Source organism: Octopus sinensis, linkage group LG13 (assembly GCF_006345805.1).
Source record: "Octopus sinensis linkage group LG13, ASM634580v1, whole genome shotgun sequence".
NCBI classification, from domain to species: Eukaryota; Metazoa; Mollusca; class Cephalopoda; order Octopoda; family Octopodidae; genus Octopus; species Octopus sinensis.
In genome coordinates this window covers 479,362-503,592 of record NC_043009.1, presented here as the reverse complement: position 1 = coordinate 503,592, position 24,231 = coordinate 479,362, and the positions used below count along the sequence as shown (strand labels likewise).

At 41.1% G+C, this 24,231-nt stretch overlaps 1 protein-coding gene across 5 annotated transcripts in view; it reads left to right on the top strand.

The window, feature by feature from the left end:
* Positions 1-24,231, top strand: part of LOC115218238 — a 71,045-nt gene that overhangs the window by 44,027 nt on the left and 2,787 nt on the right. The window contains exon 5 of one of the 5 annotated variants that reach the window (XM_036508099.1): positions 13,735-13,761. The exons of 2 other annotated variants lie outside the window; for them this stretch is intronic. The gene's annotated coding sequence lies outside the window, so the exon portion shown is untranslated. Of the gene's footprint in view, positions 1-4,356; positions 4,398-13,734; positions 13,762-24,231 lie in introns of those variants that run through there. 2 more of the 5 variants (XM_036508102.1, XM_036508098.1) reach the window with 2 other exon arrangements.

Sequence of the window (24,231 nt, the reverse complement as noted above, 5' to 3'; positions counted from 1 at the left end):
GGTGGAAATCAGATGGTGCGAGGTCAGGAGAGTAAGTGGGATGAAGAGAGATTTCATAGCTGCAGAAGTTTGCTTTCATCTGGGCAACATGCGCATTGTGAACCGGGGTATCGTCTTGGAGGAGGCCGACTCCATTGGTCAGCATGCTACGCCTCTCTGCTTTGATAACGTCAGGAAATTTCTGCATCAGAGAAGCATAATATGCCTCGTTAGTTGTGGTTCGCTTTGCCAGACCATCCATCATCTCTACTCCGTACTGGTTCCAAAAGACTGAGCATCACCTTGCCAGCTGAGGGTTGGACACGAACCTTCTTTGGAGGTGGTGAGTTATCATGCTTCTAATACTTCGACAGGACTTTAGTGTCAGGATCATAATGATAGACCCATGTTTCATCCTGTGTGATAAGTCTGCCGAAAATTCCTCATCGGTTTCTTGGCACATTGCCAAAAGGGCCTGGAAGCAATTTAACTGCTTTCAATCTTTTAGGGTCGAGAAAATAGGTTATGGAGACAAGGTGCTGGAATTGCTAGTGTCTGATGAGATACCTTGTAGTATTTGATCCAATGGTAAGCGATGTCAATAAATCAGTTTGAATAAATCATTTATCTTTCTTTTATTTGTTACAGTCATGGAGCTGTGGCGATACTGGCTGGTACCTATTTTGTCAGTCTCTTTTGCTGAACGGGCGGATACGGGAACCCGCACGAAAGGTTGTCAAGCGACGGGATTTGACAAACGCGCGCGTGCACACACACAGACACTCATACACACACATACGCACGCACACACATACACACATGCACACTCACGCGCGTACACATACACACACACACTCATATATTTATACATGGCGCAGAGGACAGATTTATAGTTTATAAAAATACGCTTATATAATAAGAGAAAATAAAACGTATTTTTTATAAAGATTACAAGCATAAAGCGAAATTATCAATTTTATAATTTCCTTCAATAAAACCACCAGAAGCATCAATAACTGCCTCTACGCGGGATCGAAATCGTTTATAAGCTCGGATTAAGTGGTCTTTGTTCATATCGGCCATAACTCGAACCATGGCGGCTTTCAAAGAATCTTTGGTGTTATGGGGGTGTTCATTGACATTTTTCTCAACGATGGTCCGTACATAGTTGTCCAGTGGATTGAGATCTGGAGAATTAGGAGGTCAAATGTTGGGTGTGATGTGGTCATGCAAATTGTCCACCATCCATTCTTGTGTCATTTCGGCCTTGTGTGAAGGTGCAGAATCTTGTTAAAAGAACTAAGGCCTTCCATTGCATGCACTGTTGATCCAAGGCTTAACAACTTTACCCAGAACCTCAATATACGCAGCAGCATTCATCCAAAGACCTTGTGGAAAAAGTGAGAAGGCATTACAAGTCCTTCATTGCTAACAACACCCAAAACCATGATACGTGTAGGAAATTTTGCGTGCATTACTCTTAGACCTCAGAAGGGTCTACACATAGCCATTTGTCATTTCTTCTGTTAGTTTCCTGGTTCTGGACAAAGTTTTTCTCATCTGAGAAAAACCAAATCACACTACCTTCTGATGGATTTCTAAATTGTTTCAAAAGTTTCTCGGATTTGATTAAATGGTTTTCTCTGGGATTTTTTTCTGACATGAATTGACCTCTCCTCATCACATGTGTATCTGATGTCTTCATGCATAACACTTGAGATTGCTTTTTTTTTGACACACGAAATCTTTTTTCAGTTGACCTGGATTGTCTTCAATGTTTTGCTTAACTTTCTGAATAAATTCAGGTGCCCTAATAGAATCAGAGCGTTTAGAATGCCTTTTACGTTTTGATACAGGTAATACGCTTCCATCTTCTTTCTCTAACCCACACTGAATCTTGTGGAGAAAAGATCTTGCAACTTTCAGAAAACTAAAACTTTCTAAATCCCCATGCTCAGCCTTCAAAGCCACAATCACAGCATGCCTTTTCATTTTATTAGTAAGCATAGGGCCTGTCATTGTTATTTTCTGAAAAATTAATCAAATAAAATAACGACTAAACATGAATGTGTACTTAAATACCGTCCGCACCCTGTATATACTGGTTTCCATACGGTTTCCATACGGTTTCCATACGGTTTCCATCTACCAAATTCAATCACAAGGCATTGGTTGTCCTGAAGAAGAGACTTGTTGTAGGTGCCACGCAGTGGGATGGAAACCGAAACTAAATAGCTCAAAAACAATCTTCTTTACCACTTAGTAAATATGATTATATTTTCTTTATGAAATGAATTATAAATACACGAGAGAATGTTACTCGTCATAGGTAACTGGAGGCATACTTTTGCCACCAGGCGTAATATCAGGAATTATGAATTTCGCCATGTGACAATTGCAAAAGAAATGCCATGAACAACTTCAACTTTGTACATGACATTTATTTATCTTACTAAGGTTTTTGACTCAGTTTCGTGAAAACACCTGTGGGACGTCATATCAATGAATGGATGCCCTGGTAAATACGTTCGGACGCCTTCGGCTTCTATCATATGTGAGCAAGGGTCCAAGTCAACAGCAGTGATAATGAATTATCTCAAGTAAGATTAGGAGTAAAACAAGGCTCCGTCTCATAGCTTCCACATTTTCCATTGTCTTCATTTCCACCATCAATAAATGTATCCATTGGCACTACTGGTGCTTTACCTAACTATGTATAGGCCTTGTTGTAAGGTCAACAGTAGTTGGTAATTTAAGGGTAAACCGTGGTTTAATATATTCATATAAGATAAGATAAGAGAAGAAATGTACCAATTAGAAGTTGATCATTAGTATTGAATAATCATAGTTTAATTATGGTTAAGATAACATTTACAGCTGTTTCATTTTTTATTTATTTTGGGGGTAAACTTGCGCTTATCTCGTTCCATGTAACAAACATTATCAGAATGATTTGAATTTTACCAGAGGAATATTGACAGGAGATCGAAGGTTAACACGGGAAGAAAAGGAAACGAAAAAGAAATTGAAAAGAAAAAGGAAAAGGTTCGTTAGGTCTTTAGGCTTACATTTTTGCGTCCTTAAATGATGGCACGTGTGTGTACAGTTGCTTCAAGTAGATGAATGGAGCAATAAGTGGAGAAAATGACTAGTTGATCGGCGGTGTTAATCGAAAGAGTTATACTTGGTAGTAATATCCAGTATCATTAATTGTAACAAATAACGCTCTTTGAGTCCACTAGATAAGTCCCTCTGATTACAAATAATGTCTTAGTTAAAAATTAAGGACGCTCTTAAAAGTTTAAGTGCGACATACGGTATAAATCTGGGTTACGTAAATAGGTGCAATAAATTAATAAAGTGTTGTTATGTGTGGTCGTTAATATAATTAAATAAATAAACTCGGCTAGAAAACGGTCAATCGCTCGTTTAATCGTATATGTGTTAATGGCAACACAAGCAATTAGTATGTCAGTCAGTGATCTAACTTTAATGTGAATATATTAAAGAGAAATGTAGCTTTGGGTGTATATCGTGCATCTAAGATAAATAATTCAGTTAGTCGAGGTAAATTGAATATAATTGTGGTCTATGATATTATGTCGTGCTATGTGGTAAGGGGGAGGGTCAAAGGAAGGTAATCAGAGGTTAGACAAGACAGCTATTAAACAGGTATTAAGGTATTTAGAGAATAAGAATTTATCTTTATGTAAGCATGCTGGGTTTTCCTCGCCTCGTTTATCAAGCAATTCTGATTTGGCCATTAAAATGAAGAATTTCTCATTATGCATAAATTGCAGCGTTTATTTTTAAGGTTGTATGAAGATGTTTTGGCTAGGATGCGCCATGCTAATCTATAACTAATGTTATTATCTTTCAATTCCCAGATGTAACTGCTTAATCCTGTAGAGTTAGCCTTATTTCTATTTCTGAAACTTGAGAGATGAGAATTATATCTAAGTTTCATTTCATTTTTAGTCGCTCCTATATAAATATTCTTGTAATTATTGGAGAATACATCACATTGGTAGATTACATTCTTAGTTTTACATTTATTCCTGAATTCACAAGTATTTTTATCTTTACAACCACATAGATTAGTATGATTATCTGTGATTAGTAAGATTCTCATTTATAAGGTAGTTGTCCATATTTTCAGAGGGCGAGTTATTTGGGGGATCGCTTATTATATCAATCGATTGGTTGTTATGGTTAGTATTGTTATTCTTCTTAGTTTTGTAGAAGTCTAGCTTTTTATTGTTAAAGGAGTAAAGGAGGCTATAATAATAGCTAGGTTGCTAGTTAGGCTATGGCCTATTCTAATTTCATTACTAAAGATCCCTAATCAATCTTTCAAATACTCATATACACACATACACACACACACACACATATACACACACACACACACACACACATATATATATTTCTTTACTACCACAAGGGGCTAATATATAGCCTCCTTTACTCCTTTTTCATTATTCAGTTAAATATGGCTGATAAAGAAGAAGCCATCACAATATTCGACAAAGGAATGCGTTCCTCATCAAAAAATGAGAACAAAGATATAGAATGGCCTACACTTAATGACGTCACCGAGGCAAATAATGTTTCGTCTCTAAGCAACGACAAAATTTTCGGTGTCGATAACAACAACAACAGCAGCAGCAGTGACGACGACGACGACGACAACAACAACAACAACAGCAACACGAAAGAAATGAAGCATAAAAACGCGAACATCGCCTCCGTCGCCACAACCACATCTACTACAATAATTTCTTTTGCGATAGCAGCGAGAAATTAGGAAAATTTCCGCACAGATAAAAATAGATTTTAAAATGGCATGGAAAATTGTAAAAAGCAATAGGAGAGGGTAGCCCCAAATCCTTCATCCGTCGTGCACGGTCACATACCGCAGTATTAGAGTTAAATAACGTCGGGTGGACCAGAGAGCGAAATACAAAAATGCCTTGGGTGCATGTGGGAACAAAAAACCCACATCACCCAAGGAAGAAGTTTGGAACTATTGAACTGAGATTTGGGACGGAAGAAGAAGCCAAGTGACAAAAGGGGGTAGATGGAAGAGGAGAAGAGTACATAGCCCTACTCCAAGAACTCAACAAAAACATATACAAAAACCACAACTGCAACACAATTCACAAACACTTCAACAAAATCAACAAGGACAAGAACAACAACCTCAAAAACAGCAACATCAACAACAGCATGAAATCACAGAAACACAAAAACAACTAATTACGGAACTTCAGAAACAAGAATATTCATGAGACTGTAGACGAAATGCATGCATCAGTTTCACTGTTGTGAACAAGTGCAACAGTGAATTGATGGATTTTATAAGCCAAAACAAAAACAAAACAGAGACTGAGGGAAAGGAATTTGAGGATTTCATTCTCAAAACTTCCAAGGACAGACTTTTAATTGCATGGAACTTAGAATGTCGTCAGGCGCTCACTGTCCTCTACAAGTCGGGCTACGTATGTGAAATAGAGGAGACCCTAGGCGTCGATGAAGACGAACTGACAAGTCTATGCCGGAGGACTTTCCGGTCGGGGACTATTATAGATAATTTCCAGATGTCCTTGGCCTGGCAGTGCTGCCGTGGGGAGCGTTACAGGTTCGAGATAAACTATATAGGCACAGATGTACCGTCAGATGGGCCTGTCTGGTGTGCTCGTAGAGCGACGAAGCCGTTTTGCTCTCGTTCAGTGTCCAGGCATTACTGACATGTGGAGTTATGTCGAAAAGCTGCTGTCGTGTGTAGAACGGATCCGTCTGTCAGCCGAGTCCATAATGATGATTGCTCCGCCGCCTTCCTTTGATCGGAAAGGCAAGGTTTTCTGGTGGTTTGTGGCGAAAGAGGTTGTCTGATGGACGAGGCAGAAAGAAATGAGGACAAAAACATTTCTCTTTGATAAAGCCCTCATCGACTTTTTCAAGTTACACTTGAAAAGGAAAGTGAAGGTGGAGAGGGAGGTTCTGTCCTCGAGTGAATTTATGAAAAAGTGGGTGAAAGTTTGTGAAAATTGCAAGAGTGGAGCAGGAGTGACTGTGTGGTAAATAGCTTGCTGACCAACCACATGGTTCCGGTTTCAGCCCCACTGCGTGGAACCTTGGGCAAGTGTCTTCTGCTAAAGCCTCGTGCCGACCAAATCCTTGCAAGTGGATTTGGTAGACGGAAACTGAAAGAAGCCCGTCGTATATATGTATATGTATGTGTATATATATGTGTGTGTTTGTATGTCTGTTTGTCCCCCTCCAACATCGCTTGACAACCGATGCTGGTGTGTTTACGTCCCCGTAACTTAGCGGTTCGGCAAAAGAGACCGAGAGAATAAATACTAGGCTTACAAAAAATAAGTCATGGGGTCGATTTGCCCGACTAAAGGCGGTGCTCCAGCATGGCCACAGTCAAATGACTAAAACAAGTAAAAGAGAATAAAAGAGTAAAGAGAGTGGATGGTACCACTCTCAGTGTAGACCTGTGAGTCGGAAGAAAGGAGTTGGAGAGGGCGCACGTCCTTGGTATTCAAGATGATCTTGCATGGTGGGATTCCTCGATACTCCCTAGAGATCCTCCTCTATCAGCAGGATCCCATCATTATCACTTTTTTCTTCTAGTGCCGTATAGTATGTATACCTCCCTCCTTTTATTGTATACCTTGTATACTTTTTCCCCCTTATATGCAATCTCCCACACTCTGTCTGTGTTTGAATTGTCCCCCTCATCCTTCACCCTAGTGTGGCAAATAAAAGAAATTATTATTGTTATTATTATTGTTATTATTATCCCCCTCCTCCAACTCCTCCTCATTATTATTATTATTATTATTATTATTATTATTATTATTATTATTATTATTATTATTATTATTATTATTATTATTCTATGTTTGACTTTTGCTTTATGTCTGTACAAGTTGGCTCCAAGTCTCACCCAGAGACCTCAAGAGACAACAGGTTGGAAGTTCCCGTTGTTGTTATGCCTAGTGTGCCATATATTTGGGTTTTCTTTTGGTGTTGTACTAGTGAATGTCTAATACATAAATTAAAAAAAAGTTTGTTTTAAATCTTGGGATTACATAGAGAGTATTTTGCGTAGGGTATGAGCAGTTCCCATGAGCACTATCTTTTGAATTTCTGCCATTTTGGGGTTTCCTGGTATCTGAGTTAGGTAGCAACCAGTCCCTTTCGCTATCATTCCCAGCTGATTTCTATTTCAAGATCTTTATATTTGCTCAGTTTTTGGTAGGTCTTGACAGATACGTTTATATCGATTGGGACAGTCATATCAATGAGGAGGCATGTTCTTTGTCTGAAGTCTTTCAATATGATGTATGGCCTTATTATTATTATTATTATTGAGGTGGTGAGCTGACAGAATCGTTAGCACGCCGGGCGAAATGCTTAGCGGCATTTCGTCCGTCCTTACTTTCTGAGTTCAAATTCCACCGAGGTCGATATTGCCTGCATCCTTTCGGGGTCGAAATAAGAACCAGTGAAACACTGGGTTCGATGTAATCGACTTGTCCCCTCCCCTAACGTCAGGATTTTTGTGTCTATTGTAGAAACGATACTACTACTACTACCACTACTACTACTACTACTACTAATAATAATAATAATATTATTATTATTATTGGGGAGCTGGTAGAGTCTTTAGCGCACCGGAGGAAATGCTTAGCAGTTTTTCGCCCGTTGCTACGTTCTGAGTTAAAAAATTCCGTCGAAGTCGACTTTGCCTTTCATCCTTTCGGGATCAGTAAGTTAAGTACCAGTTAAACACTGGTGTCAATGTAATCGACTAGCCCCCATCTCCAAAATTTCAGCCAATAGTAGAAAGGATTTCGCCCTTGTGGCAAATAGATGAAATTATTATTATTATTATATTATTATTATTATTATTATTATATTATTATTATTATTATATGGAGATAGTAACAGCGTCTGTACCTCACCGCAATAAAGTACAGCTCAGACAGCCGTCACTTGCAAGTGAGTACGGCATGTAAAATGTAACATACATTCGTTAATTGTTTTAGGTGCCTGTGTAGTCACGAATAGACATAGACACTCTTCGGCACCCACAACTTAACCTGGCGGCACATCCGGGATGTGACAATTGGAAAGAGAGAAGGAGAGAGGGGGAGAAAGGGAGAGCGGAGGAGATAGAGAAAAAGACACTTGCCCGAGGTGCTGCTCAAAGAGGCTGATCTCGGTATCTCGTGGTTGCCAAGTGAGCTTCTTAAGTACACAGCTTTAAAATGTATCATTGTGTATACCGAAATGGGAAATTTGTATCAATTTTCGTATGAAAAAATTTACAGGAGGTGGTAAGTAGCTTGCTAACCAACCACATTGTTCCGGGTTCAGTCCCACTGCGTGGCATCTTGGGCAACTGTCTTCTGCTATAGCCTCGGGCCGACCAATGCCTTGTGAGTGGATTTGGTAGACGGAAACTGAAAGAAGTCTGTCGTATATATGTATATATATGTGTGTGTTTGTGTGTCTGTGTTTGTCCCCCTAGCATTGCTTGACAACCGATGCTGGTGTGTTTACGTCCCCGTCACTTAGCGGTTCGGCAAAAGAGACCGATAGAATAAGTACTGGGCTTACAAAGAATAAGTCCCGGGGTCGATTTGCTCGACTAAAGGCGGTGCTCCAGCATGGCCGCAGTCAAATGACTGAAACAAGTAAAAGAAAGAAAGAAAAAGAAGATACCGTAAAAGGCAAAAACTCATTTAAATTCAAATCAAATTATCATTTATCAGAAGTTTATAAAACTTAATTGTTATGTGATAATTGTATCATCACATAGAAATATTTCACCAAATCTGTTCTGTGCTACTTCATCTGAAATTTTAAAAACTCTTTTGAAGTTTTTTCGGTGTCTTGTACCACCGGAATTACACGTTTATCTCCCTCTAATGTCTCCAGTTTCAAATCACAAATATATTTAACTACCTCAGAAAAAGCTTTTGATGGTGTCGACGATTTCTCACTTCCTTGGTCTGTTTCCATTTGCTGTTTGCTTGACGTTTGCCTGCAGAAGGTGGGGACACTGAATGATCTCAATGTTAAACGAGAAAAGTGTTTGCGAAGTCTTCTGCCCGTTCTCTTAAAAGTCGTCTTTATTTGTTTCAGAGCTTTCGGGTGCTTCCGGGCAGAACTGGGACTGGCCGTATTTACTCGTTTAGCGCTCGGATCCGTGGATCTGTCTGCAAGATAAGGCAAATACAAAGAAATCAAGTAAGTTCGAATAGTCTCATCGTTTTCCATTGCCAAATAGTGATATCTGATAGCCCAAGATCTTTTATGTATATTATAGCTTAGTCGCAGATAAAAATCTGATTGAGAAGACCTATGATTAAAGCCAGGATCAACCTGTTATTAAAGGGTACCTACGACTTCATTATGTAATGTGTCCTCTACAAGGAGCAGCAGAGGGTGATCTTAAAACGATTTGGGTACTCTTTCTAGCAGGCCGAGCAGCCATGAAATGCTCAGTCGTTGGCTTGTGATGTAGTGTGTTAGGTCACATGTCTTATATGATGTCAGTAAAAAGGCCGACATATATAGGATCAAGTCCACTCATTGTTAATATACAATATCTTTTCCGAACATTTTGTGTGTATGTGTCCGAGCGTGTGAAGATGTGTGCGTGTGCATGTGCGTGCCTGTGTGTGTGTGGGTGTGCGTGCACACGCGCCTATATATATATATATATATAGGCGTAGCTGTATAGTAAAAACCTTGTTTCCAACCACAGGCTTCCAGGTTCAGTTTCAATGCATGATTGCATGATGCCTATAGCCTCGGTTCGATCAGAGCGTTGTTAGTGGATTTGATAGACGAAAACTGAAAGAAGAGTGTCGTATATATATATATATAATATATATATATTATATATATATATATGAAAAAACAAGTAAAGATAGAAAATGCTAAAATAATTTTATAAAGAACATTTCAGTACCGGTTTCGGTCATTTTGAGACCTTTTCAACTGTAACGATTAAATAATTAAATTTAGAAAAATTAAAAGAAAAGTTTTTTAAAGGAATATTTGTATAGTGTTCAAATATAAGTGGCATTTTCCTTGTTTCTGCCTTTCTCTGTCTCTCTTGTTTGCACTTGTGTGTTCGAGGTCGTTGTGAATTCTTGGTAGGGTAGAAGAAGAAGAAGGATGATGAGGAGAAGGGGTGGAAAAATTTGGGAGTCCCTTGATTGTCGTATTTTGAATGGTCAGTTGCAGTTCAATTCAGGAGAATATTTCTATTGAAAGGTTTGTTTATGGAATTTGCGTAGGTGTTATGCTAAAAAGCATTAGCGATAAAGTTAAGAAGTAGAAGGTGAAGCAGAAGAAGAAGAAGAAGAAGAAGAAGAAGAAGAAGAAGAAGAAGAAGAAGAAGAAGAAGAAGAAGATGTTGATGATGATGATGGTGATGATGATGATGACGACGATGATGATAATGATGATGATGAAGAAGAAGAGGAAGAAGAAGAAAGAGAAGGGAGAATATGAATGAGTGGAAGTAGTGAGGTGTTGTATGACTTGAAGTTGGCACGTTATGGGTTATAGCTGTGATTGGGGCTGATTTGTAATGGATTCTTTGGAATGTAATATTTGCGTGTGTATTTGTGTTATTCTAAAGCTGAGGTGTATAAATCGTTTGTCGTAGACCCGTTAAGAAGTGGCCTGTATTTTGTAATAAAGAGAGTTTCTTTACTTATTCGTTGTCTCGAGGTTGTGTCGTCCCTGAATTAGTAGAGGGGGAAAATCCTGAAGCCTGGTGTTTTGTTGTTGGCGCAAGTATCTATGTGTTGGTTGAAAGCTATTTTTCTGTTTTGGGGAATTTTTATCTGGGATATGTGCAGGGCCATTCTTTTACGCAAACTATTTTTTCTTTTTGGCCTATGTACTGCTCTTGACACCCAGAGCAGGTTAGTGTGTATATCAGGTTCTCCGAAGCACATGTGAAGTTGCTTTTCACTGTAAACCGTTGTCCCTGTTTGAAGGAGAACTCTGATCCCTCAATTAGATAATCGCATATCCCGCAATTGGGTCTTCCACATTTTTTTACTGTCGACTTCTGTGTTGAAGAGTGTATTCGGGCTTGTGTTAGGAGACTTTTCATAGATTTAGGCTGTCTCTTGCTTTTTATGATCGTGTGTGTTTGGAGGATTGTGTTCATTCTGTGGTCTTTTTTTAGGAGGTGTATGGCTTGGAGGATGGTGCCGAAGGCTTCATTGTTGAGAGGGTTGTGTGTGGAGATGTATGGTAAGGCTTTTGGTCGTAAATTTTTCTTTGATTTGGGATGTCTCAGTTCCTGGATGTTAAGTTGAATGCATATGTCAATAAGTGTAGGTGGGTAGTTCCTGGTGATGAGGGTATCTTTTAGTTCTTGTAGTCGTGTGTCTCTGGTGTTTGCATGCGAAGAAGTTATTTTCCAGGATGAATTTAACCCCTTCTATCACGAATTCTTTTTTGATGCGATGTGGGAGTTCGTTGGCGTGATTCTCTAGCCAGAATTGAATTGCCTCTAGTCCTAGGTTGTGGGGGATATTGGAGTAGAGGTTGACTACATCGAAGGATACCAGTAGGGTGTTTTTGTTTATAGTATTCGGTAGGTGATTGAGCATATCCAAGTCGTCCCTAATATAGCTTTTGACATGTTTGAGGAATGGTTTTAACAGGGTGTCTAAAAAGTTACTGAGGCGGTGGGTTTCGCATGCAGGACCTGCTATTATGGGTCTCAATGTGAGGTCATTAGGATTAGGGACTTTAATTATTTTGTCTGTAGCTATCTTGCATGCGTTACTTATTTTCTCACTTTTGTGTATCTTAGGTATACCGTAGAATTGGCTGGTTTTATTTGTGAAATTGGTCATATAGTCATATTCTTTGTCGGTGAGCCCTTCTTTGTATGGGTTTAACATGGATTTTAGTTCCCTCATTATTTTTTGTTGACTGTAGTTTTGTGCCTTTTCATAGTATGTTGTGTCTTCCAGCATAGATAGTACCAAAGTTATGTAAAATGTCGTGTCCATTAAGACAACTGCACTCCCTTTATCGGCCTCTTTGATTGTTATTGTTGTGTCTTGTTTTAATTTGTTCAACTCAGCCCATTCTTTTTTGTTGAAGTTTGGTTTGTGTTTACCACACAGCCACTCCTGCGCCTATATATATATATATATATATATATATATATATATATATATATATATATATATATATATATATATATATGTGTGTATATATATGTATATATATATATACTCTTTACTCTTTACTCTTTTACTTGTTTCAGTCATTTGACTGCGGCCATGCTGGAGCACCGCCTTTAGTCGAGCAAATCGACCCCGGGACTTATTCTTTGTAAGCCCAGTACTTATTCTATCGGTCTCTTTTGCCGAACCGCTAAGTAACGGAGACGTAAACACACCACCATCGGTTGTCAAGCAATGCTAGGGGGACAAACAGAGACACACAAACACACACATACATATACATATATATACATATATACGACAGGCTTCTTTCAGTTTCCGTCTACCAAATCCACTCACAAGGCTTTGGTCGGCCCGAGGCTATAGTAGAAGACACTTGCCCAAGGTGCCACGCAGTGGGACTGAACCCGGAACAATGCGGTTGGTAAACAAGCTACTTACCACACAGCCACTCCTGGGCTATATATATATATATATATATATATATGCATATATGGGTTCAGGACGTCACAAAACGTAAACGACATGAAATACGAAGGCAAACCTGGGTATGCGAACAAAGAGACAAGCAAATGGAAAACAAAACAAACAACATAAAGAACGACCCTTCATCAGTTGTTGGTAGTTTATCTACTCCACATTTCGAGCAATTCACGACAATATGAGGCTTAGCACTCCGTCGGATACCACGACGAGGGTTCCCAGCAGATACGAGCAACGGAACATCTGGTTCGTGAAATTAATGTGCAAGGAACTGAACACTCCACAGACGCGTGAACTCTTAACATAGTTCTCAGGGAGATTCAGCGTGACACAGTATGAGACAAGGCTGGCCCTTTTAAATACAACTACTGCTCATTTTTGCCAGCTGAGTGGATTGGGGCAACGTGAAATAAAGTGTCTTGCTCAAAGACACAACGCATCGCCGGGAATTGAACTCACGGCCTTACAATCGTGAGCGGAATGCCCTAACCACTAAACCACGCGCCTTCACACACACGCAGAAGGCACATCACTCCACACAGGTCCACACATTTTCCAACTCGCTCATTCATACATGCTCACACACTCATTCCCATTCTTACATTTACACGTGCGCGCGAGAATTAATCCGTTCCGCCGGGTCACCCCTTCATTCAGTTTTCTTCTAGATATTTCGTCATGTTGAACCGTTAATCCCTAAAAATATGTTTTTTCTTCTCTCCGTTTTTTCCCTTCTCCCCCCACCTTTAATTTTTTCAGTCGAAGAAGGTATGCATGAAACGTAAATGATTTTTCCATTCTTCCCGAGCATTAAACTAATACACCTAATTGTTGTTCCGACACCTGCCTTCATCTTTAATTGTCTGTAAATTTGAATTACACACACACACACAAACACAGACGCATATATATATATATATACATATATATATAATATATATATATATATATATCATATATATATATATATATATATTATATATATATATATATATATATATATATATATATATATCATATATATATATATATGTGTGTGTGTGTACATAACACAAGTCTGCATGATTTTCTATGTTTAAATATATGTGAAGGCACATGGCATAGTGGTTGGAGCAGCAGACTCGCGGTCGAGGGATCGCGGTTTCGAATCTCTGTCCGGGCGATATGTGTGTTTATGAGCGAAACACCTAAGCTCCACGCGGTTCCGGTAGAAGGTAATGGCGAACTTCTGCTGACTCTTTCGCCACAACTTTCTCTCACTCTTTCCTCCAGCATCTTGCAGCTTACTTGCAACGGACCGGTGTCCCATCCAGGTGGGGAACTTATACGCCAATGAAACCGGGAAACCGGCCCCTATGAGCCAGGCGTGGCTCGAGAAGGAACAAACAACAAAACAAATATCTACATATTTTAGAACAATTCTTCCGCTGATTTCAGAGCTACTCGTTTTTCTCCATCATGTCTATTTTTTCTGTAATAAAACCTATTTTTTTCTGTTTTATGGTATCAGAGAATCAGATGACAGTGATTATCTGATTTAGTTTGCTAAAAACCAACAAAAAAAAAAAAGGTTGCTAAAAACCAATTCTGACCTACATAAGTAAACGTAAAAGAGCAGCCAACGTAAAGTTTATCAAACAGTTGTTGGCAACTCTGATAGATGACGTGACCTTGAAAACTTCAATGTTGTGTACATCATTTCTAACTGATGCTCTAATGTTGTTTTAGTAGTAGCAGAGGTCAGTCGTTGGCGATATTTACGTATATTTACGTAAGGCGGTAAGGTGGCAGAATCGTTTGTACGCCGGGCGAAATGCTTTGCGGGGTCGATTAAATAAGTACCAGTTACACACTGGGGTCGATGTAATCGACCTAATCCCTTTGTCTATCTTTGTTTGTCCCCTCTATTTTTAGCCCCTTGTGGGCACTAAAGAAATAAGAAACGCTAGCTCGCCGTTACGTTCTGAGTTCACATTCTGCCGAGGTCAACTTTGCCTTTCATCCTTTCAGGGTCGATAAAATCAGTACCAGTTACGCACTGGGGTCAGTGTAATCGACTTAATGCTTTTAAGGTGGCGAGCTGGCAGAATCGTTAGCACGCCGGACGAAATGCTTAACAGTATTTCGTCTGCCGTCACGTTCTGAGTTCAAATTCCGCCGAGGTCGCCTTTGCCTTTCATCCTTTCGGGGTCGATTAAATAAGTACCAATTACGCACTGGGATCGATATAATCAACTTAATCCGTTTGTCTGTCCTTGTTTGTCTCTCTTGTGGGCAGTAAAGAAATAAAAATCGTTTGCACGCCGAGCGAAATGCTTAGCGGTATTTTGTCTGCTGCTACGTATATACAACGGGCATCTCTTCAGTTTCCGTCTTACAAGGCTTTGTTCGATCCGAGGCTATAGTAGAAGACACTTACTTGCCCTATGGTACCACGCAGTGGGAGAGGGCCCAAAGCCATGGGGTTCGGAAGCAAGCTTCTTACAACACGGCCACATACATGGTACAGTATGATATATTTTACGTGGACTCATAAATACCAAACAAACTCTGCTTTACAAGTATTTATTTGAATTTGTTGGATACAATTTAGTTCTTTGGTTGTCATATTATATTTTATGTTTAAAGTATGTATTTAGATTGTCTGCAGAAAGCCGGACATCCATAAATCCGGGGCTACTCCCGTTCATGTCCTAAGCTTGCCAGATATTTGCTCCAGTCGAAATTGCTAGGATGATCCGGTTCTTGACTGAAGATTGAAGGCTTCGAATGTTCCATCCGTTTTTTGTTTCGTCTTCTAAATGTTTTACGTTCTTGTCCCAGTTTGTATTTTTTTACATATATATATATATATAGATATATATATATATATATATATATATATATATATATATATATATCTACGAGGGATTGGTACAAATTATATATTTGCAATAGAAATTTATGCATGATCAAACGGTCACCAACTGACCGGTGTATTACCAAAACTCAAGTGAAGGAATGGGTAGAGTCAGCCACATCAATATGAATTTTTGCTAAGTACCGTATACAGGATATAGAAGATCAATTATTTGGTATGATTCTGCTTGCTTTGTGTATATAACTTTATACAAAAACAGACATTATAGTATGACGTAAGACTACACTGCTTTATTATTATTATTATTATTATTATTATTATTATTATTATCATTATTATTATTATTATTACTATTATTATTATTATTATTATCATTATCATTATTATTATTATTATTATTATTATTATTATTATTATTATTATTATCATTATCATTATTATTATTATTATTATTATTATTATTATTATTATTATCATTATTATTATTATTATTATTATTATTATTATTATTTCTTCTCGAGAGGACGGACGTGTCTCCAGAAGCTGCGTAAGTTTTGTACCATTTCTGTTGGAAATTTGTTTAAAAGTGTAAATGTTTGGATATTTGTGTGGCCAAGCCGACTAACTTCTTGCGGAGCTAGTTGGCTAGGCAAAATTTTACCCCATTAGGGGTAAAATTTTCGTTTGAAATATTGACTTTTTAAAATTACATTCACGTACATATTGAAAAAAAATGTCGAAGAGAACAGTTGGCTGTTCCCTTCTTCGGACCCCCCCCCCACAAGAAAGAATTGATTTGAACATTTCTCCAAACCGCCCATTTCTTGCCTTAAAAGGCAAACAAAATATTTCGATGGAACGTGTCAACGCGGCAACGTTCCAAATGAAAATGAAAACGAAGGCGTCACTTTTGACGTCATCGAAGATTTCCCTCCTCTTCCCTCTACCAGTGTTCCAGTACTGGAGAAGGACGGAAGAAAGACCGTTGCAAAGAAAAGCGACAACGATGGCGTCACCTTTGATGTCAACGAAGATTTTCCTTCTCTTCCTTCCACCAGTGCTCCAGTACCGGAGAAAGAAACAAAGAAAATGACCAGCAGCCACACCAACACCACGACCAGCAACAACACAAGCCATCGTAGCAATTTCGCCTCCGCTGCAAAAGAAAAAGTTACGATGGACCTAATAAAAAGCGCAAATGAGTTGTTGAGAAAAGAGGGAAACAGTGTTTTCCTCAATACACCTCAACAACTCATACATGACACAAACAAGAAAACAATACTTTACAAGGTTGCCGACAAGAAAAATAAAAGAGTAATCAACGCAACACCCCAAAAATTGGAAATAGCTTTGAAGCCCATATGGGGCAGAAAGAGCTATGTTACCAGAAAGAAGCGTTTCGGAACCGTGGAGGTTCGCTTCCCAACAGAGGAGGATGCAAGGGCGCATGCCATTTCGCCCTTGCAAAATGAAAATTTGTTCCTTGTTCCAACATATGTCGGGCGGAGGGTCCAAAAAATAAAAATCGACACAGTACCCCCCCGAACTAAATATATCATGGCTGGTGGCGGCTGTCCTCTATGAAATAGAGGACACTGCCACTATTCTAGATGTACGAAGAGTGAGGGAAAAAAACTGGTCAGGTATGGGAGTTCAATTGCTGGTACAAATCCAGCAGGAAAACATTAATGCCATACCTGACTCGGTAAATTTGCCGGACGGAACCAGGCTGCACGTTGCTGTGGAGGGGCGAAAGCCAAAATGTTACCTCTGCAGCAGCGAAAGCCACCTAAAAAGGGACTGCCTCATTTACAAAAAAAGAATGGAGGCAGACGGCAAGAGGCAGCAGCAGCAGCAGTAGCAGCAGCAACAACAACAACAACAACAACAGGAAGAAACACCAAAGGCTGCCACACCACCAACACCATCACCACCACCACGACGAACGACACCACCTCCAACCACCAAACCAACACCAACCCTAGCACCAAGAAAATCAACAACAAAAAAAGGAAGAATAGAATCACCGACACCGTCACCATCACCAACAGATACAGCAACACCACCACTACCAGCAGAACCAACAATTTGTCACCCTGCTGCTGAAGCGGACCCGACAGCCATCCCCATTCCGGATCAGGACAGCTCGGATTGTGCGAGCACTGATACCGAGAAAGGTGAATGGCACACAGTGCCTCCGAAGAAGAAGAGGAGGAAAAGGCAAAAAGACACAAAGGGGAAGCACGAACAAATAGTGATTCCCAACATCAACAACAACACACACTCACAACAACACTTTCGACACCACTACTGCCACTGCCACACACACCAACACACACAGACACGATTACGGCCAAAAACACAAAAAATGAAAAACTCGTTTCATATATAAAAGACAACACAAGCACAAACATTACAGATTTCATTATACCAACACACAACACACCACCAGCACACATTCTCACCATTAAAATAAACCAAAAGACATACAGTGACATAAAACAAATATTTCCTAACGATGTCGGATCGTTAGGGAGAAGTTTCTCAAAGTAACTTTATAAAAATATTGTAGAAACACCCGTGCAAAAGCACAAGGGAACCACCCCCACCACCAACAACAGTAAGTAGAGCCTTTTTCTCCTTTTATTTTTTGTCACCTTTGAAACATGGCAAAACTTAGAATCGGTTGCTTGAATGTGAGAGGCCTCGGGTCACCTTGGAAACAGGGTCACCTGTTAAACGACCTGAGGTTTCATGATGTGGATGTAGCAGTCATTAGTGAAACCAGGCTCTCCGACCCGCAGGAACTCGCAGCCCTTTTCGGTGGATACGAGATCTTTCCATCTCCGTGTCGGCCGGGAGCGGGCGATGGTGGTACTGATGTGTTGTTTCGGAAGAGCCTGGACTTGAAAATAAGGACAGTCTTCCTGGATCCAGAAGGTAAGTTGGTGGTCCTCGACGTAGACGGTAGTGACGGCGGTGCTTTCAGACTGCTGGCTGCCTACGCTCCAACAGGAGCAGGGCAGTCGGATTATTTCAAACGTCTGGAAGTTTTCCTGGGAACGTCACGCACTCTAGTGCTAGTTGGGGATTGGAACGCTGTCTTAGACGAACGTTTCGATCGGGTGTGCAGGGGAGCGCCTGATAGGAGAGGAGGAGGGTGCAAGAGCCTCGCCAACCTACTCGGCCGCTTTCAGCTGTCCGACAGGTTTCGACTAAACAACCCGAATGTGCCAATGTGGACTTGGACCAATCGCATCGGGTCGTCTAGATCGTACTTAGATAGAGTGTTTTGTAGGCCAGCGAATAAGGACAGCGTAGGATGTCCACAATTCCACCTAGTCGACTATACGGACCACAAATTAGTGATCTGTACAGTCGACTTAGATAGGCTACATAGACAGGGACCCGGCTACCGGAAGCTGAACGCGTCGTTAACGGCGTGCAAAGCTTACAGAGACCGGATTAGTTTACTAGTTAAGCGGGCGCTCACGGGGGCAATCATCAACAACAACTGGTGGTTTGCCCTCAAGAGAGCAATTAGAGTAGAGTCGATTAGGTTTAGTAAGACTCTAGCTATTGAACGTAGGAAGAGAGAGCGGGATTTAGTTAAGAAACTAGACGAGGCTCTTGAAACTGGCATCGCGACCGACGTGTTGGCGGCAAGATTGGCCCTCGACCAACACTTTGACACCAAACACGAAGGCTGCGTTGTCAGAGCTAAGGCACGTTCGCTAAGCGGGGAGAGGACTAGAGCCGCTCGATGGGCCCGCGTGGCGGAGGCGAAGCGAGGCAACAAAGCAACCATTCGGTTTTTGGTGGACCAGAACGGGCGCGAGGTTACCGAACCGAAGCAGATGTGTGCGGTGTTTCAGCGGCACTTTGCTCAACTGTTTGGGACGAGCGGTGGAACGGACAACGGTACAGACTTCGGTGTGTACCTGGACGGCCTACCGCAACTCTCGGACAGCGAGGCAGAGTGCTGCGAAGGACCGATATCTGCCTGGGAAGTGGAGGAAGTGATGAAGAGTTGCACGAGAGGTAGATCGCCGGGTTTGGATTGTCTGCCCTACGAGCTTTACTTTTCAATGCCAGACTTGTTTGCGGACCTGTTGGCAAACGTCTACTGCAACTGGCAGCAAAACGGGAGAATTCCTGCTTTTGTCTGTCGAGGGTTGGTGGCTTTGCTAAAAAAGGACCCAAATAAGGGGGACATTATAGGGAATTTTCGGCCCATCACTCTGCTCAATGCAGAGTTGAAGATTTTGGCCAAGGTGCTAGCCAAGAGATTGGCGCTGGTCGTGGACAAGCTGGTTGGCAAGACGCAGACATGCGCCGTGCCGACCAGATCGATACACGACAACCTCCATCTCATGCGCTACATCATAGAGAGGGTGGGTAACGACGCTGGCGCGGGTGGGGTTTTGATCAATTTAGATCAGAGTAAAGCCTTCGATAGAGTCGACCATCGGTACCTGGCAGCTGTTTTCAAGGCAGCTGGCTTCGGTCCAGTCTTCCGCGGGTGGATCGCTGCTTTATACAGCAACATCTGCTCGGTGATACGGGTAAACGGTCACCTTTCGGAACCGTTTGACATCTCGCGTTCGGTCCGCCAAGGATGCCCTCTCTCCTCCCTCTTGTACATATTGACTCTCGAGCCATTACTGCGCAAGTTGGAGGCTTTGAGGGGTATCCCTCGCGATCTAGGAGGTGGAAACAGCGTGTCTGCCTATGCCGACGACGTCACCGTGATGGTGTCGAGCCACAGGCACATTGACCTGATTGGCAAGACACTAAACGAGTACGAAGCGGTGACAGGGGCAAAGATTAACGCGGAAAAGTCTGTGGGCTTGCAACTGGGCTCCTGGAGAGGCAAGCCCATGCCGTCCAACAGCGTCGTAGGGCGCTGGACAGACGGACCCGTTAAACTGCTCGGGGTCTGGTTCGGTCCGGACCTCCAGGTGGATAAAAACTGGGAAGAAGTGACGAGCAGGGTGGCACGTCTCACCCAGAAATGGGCCGAGAGGAAGCTGTCCCTGAAAGGTCGAGCGGAGGTGGCGAATGCGTACATCGCATCCGTCATCTATTACCGCTTGACCGTCGTCCCTTGTCCCGACCGCTGGTTGGCCAAGCTGGTACGCCTGCTCTTCGACTTTTTGTGGAAGGGTCAGGTGCCAATGGTCAGGCGATCCATCTGCTGTCAACGACCGCTGAACAGAGGCCTTGGCATGCCGTGGTTACTGATGCGTAGACATGCGCTCAGGCTGCGACATCTCAAGCGTTTCCTAGACGGTGAACAGGTGTGGTCGTCTTTCCACAGCTCGTCTCTTTGACAGAGCTGCAGACCTGGATCAAACGTAGACCGAGAAAGGGCGCTGGGCACCTTGAGTGCCGTCAAGCTCTCTCCGCCCTCCGCCAGGCGGGCAATGCGATCGGTTTTAGTTCCACTCTAGCGTTCTATAGAGGGTTAGTGGAGGAAAAATGCGACGACGTTCTCGGGGAAACTCTAGGCGTTGATGATAACGAACTGAGCGGTCTGTTCGGAAGGACTTTCGGCCGGGGCCAATGGATAATTTCCAGAGGTCGCTCGCCTGGCAGTGCTACCGAGGGGCTCTGTCTGTCGGGATAAACTTGACCGGCACGGAAGTGCCGTCAGCCGGGCCTGCCCGAGGTGTTGCCAGGATGACGAAACCGTTCTGCACGCACACGTCCAGTGCCCGAGTATTGCTGAACTATGGGTTTATGTCGAACAGCTACTGTCACGTATAGGACGGCTATCAGCTGAATCCATAGTGAAGATTGCCCCACCGACCTCCTTTAACAAGGAGGGCGAGGCCGTTTTCCTGTGCCTAGTGGCTGTGGCGAAAGAGGTTGTATGGTGGACCCGTTTGAAAGGGCTAAAGTCAGACACTTTCCTCTTTGGTCAAGGCCTCATCAACTTTTTCAAATTTCACTTGAAAAGGAAGATGAGGTTAGAGAGGAGAGTGCTGTCCGATAGCAAGTTTTCTGAAAGGTGGGTGAATTGTGCAAGAATGGCCAGTGTAAATGGACCAATTCTCAGGTTTCGCCTGTGATTGAAAAGGTTTTAAAAAAGGAGAAAGGGGCTCTCTACCCCACTTTTTGACCAGGCTCCCGTTGGCTTTTATGGTTTTTTCCACCAGGAACCTTTCGAAGCGCCTCCCCCTATTGGGAGTTTTTCATTGTTAAATATTTTCGTTGTTACACTGTTTTTACACGATTTTTTCACAAACGGACAAAACCCTTTGTAACCTTTCGTCCTGTTTTGTCCCTTTATGTTTTCTAATCATGTGTGTCAGCCCTTGTGGCCAATAAAAAGAATTATTATTATTATTATTATTATTATTATTATTATTATTATTATTATTATTATTATTATTATTATATTATTATTATTATTATTATTATTATTATTATTATCATTATTGCAACATAGTTATTGTTTCTGGCAATTAATACTGTTGTTGTTATCTTTGTTGTTATCTCTTCAATGTGTCTTGTTCGAGCGTAGACGTGGCGTGGGTGATGTTCCAGCGGAACATATAGCAATAACTAATCGAATCGGGCAGATCTTAATGTTCTAGATATTGACCGCTTTATTCCAGCATACTTATTGATCCTACTGGAATCTGGAACTAGGTTTATCGAAGAACGGACGCTTATTTCAGATCGATCAACATGCTCGATGGAATAAATTAATAGTAAGATTCTATTGCGGACTGCAGAACGCAGTTGGTTGTGTTGGAAGAGTAGCGGACAACAAATTGACCAAGTGGCGGTTGGGTTATTCCCTATCATTGGTGATTTAGGTAATCAAATTCTTTGTGGATTGGCAAAATTCTTTAAATCGTCGGACAAAATGCCTTACAGTATTTCGTCTGCTGTTACGTTCTGAGTTCAAATTCCGCCGAGATCGACTATGCCTTTCATCCTTTCGGGGTCGATAAATTAAGTACCAGTTACACAGTGGGGTCGATGTAATCGACTTAATCCGTTTGTCTGTCCTTGTTTGTCCTCTCTGTGTTTAGCCACTTGTGGGTAGTAAAGAAATAGGTATTTCGTCTGCCGCTACGTTCTGAGTTGAAATTCCACCGAGGTGGACTTTGCCTTTCATCCTTTCGGGGTCGATAAATTAAGTACCAGTTACGTACTGGGGTCGATACAATCAACTTAATCCGTTTGTCTGTCCTTATTTGTCCTCTCTGTATTTCGCCCCTTGTGAGTAGTAAAGAAATAGGTATTTCTTCCGGCTCTTTACTGACTGATTTCAAATCCTGCCGAGGCCAACATAACCTCTAATTTTTCCGCGGTTGATGTAATAAAGTATAAGAGAAGTGCTGAGGCCGATGGCATATTCTGACTCCCTTCCTAGTGTTCAGCTTAACCTACCTGCTTTTCAAGATGAAATCTGATTTTTTAATTGCAGGAATTTGGGCGATGGTTGCACGCATGGATGGACATATATTTTGCAAAGAATGACAAAATTTGAACACAATGCAATTATATGTACACATGCTCAGTGAAAAAATTCAGTGGGAACACTTCCACCCCCATCTCATTCTAAATATTGCTGGCCTTGTGTCTAAATCTGACACAGTTTTGCAGTGCTTTGGCTGGCACTATCGAATTCAACCTTGAAGGTGGTTGTAGCTTGTAAGCGTTCCAAGAATAAAAGCCGATAAACTATAGCATTAACATAATATTATAGAAGTTATTCCAACGTCAATACTACTGGCTCGAAGCACATTCAAACACACATAAGATTTACAACCTTCAATATATATATATATATAGTTTCAACATGTGATCTCTTGAGCACCACCAGCAAATATATTTTTTTCTTCTGTCTTCCCTTCTCGGGATATTTCCTTCTCCTTGTTTCCGACGAAGAGCTCCGCTCGAAACGTTAAACCCTCCTTCTTTCCTGAGCGTCAATAATACTTTAATTGTTCCACGTCCTCACGTTGCTGTGTTTTTTTCTGTGTTTTCTTGTTTGGATTAACTATATATATATATATATATATATTATATATATATATATATATATATATATATCTATATATATATATATGTAACACATATTGGTTTTAAATTTTAGAACAATGTCAGGGGTTTTCTTTTTGGTGGGGGCGGGGGAGGGGCAAGTCAACGGAATTAACCCTAGTGCTCAAGTGGTCCTTTTTTTATCGACCCTGAAAGGATGAAAGGCAAAATCGACCTTGGCTGAATTTGAACTCAGACCATATCTATCTTTCTGTCTGTCTATCTATCTATCTATCTATCTATCTATCTATCTATCTATCTATCTATCTATCTATCTATGCACCTCTCTCTCTCTCTCTCTAACTCTCTCTTTCTCTCTCTCCTCTCTCTCTCTCTCTCTCTCTCTATATATATATATATATATATATATATATAGATATATATATATATATATATATATATATATATTTAAACAAGTTAACGCGTTAATCCCTACACACATTTTTCTCTCCGTTTTTTTCCCTCTCAATCCTTTCTGTCGACGAGGATAGGCTCGAAACGTCAAAGACTTTTCCGTTCTTCTTCAGCGTTAGCTAATACGTCTGCTTATTGTTCCTTCACCTGTCTTCGTCTTATGCTTTCTGTAAATTTGAA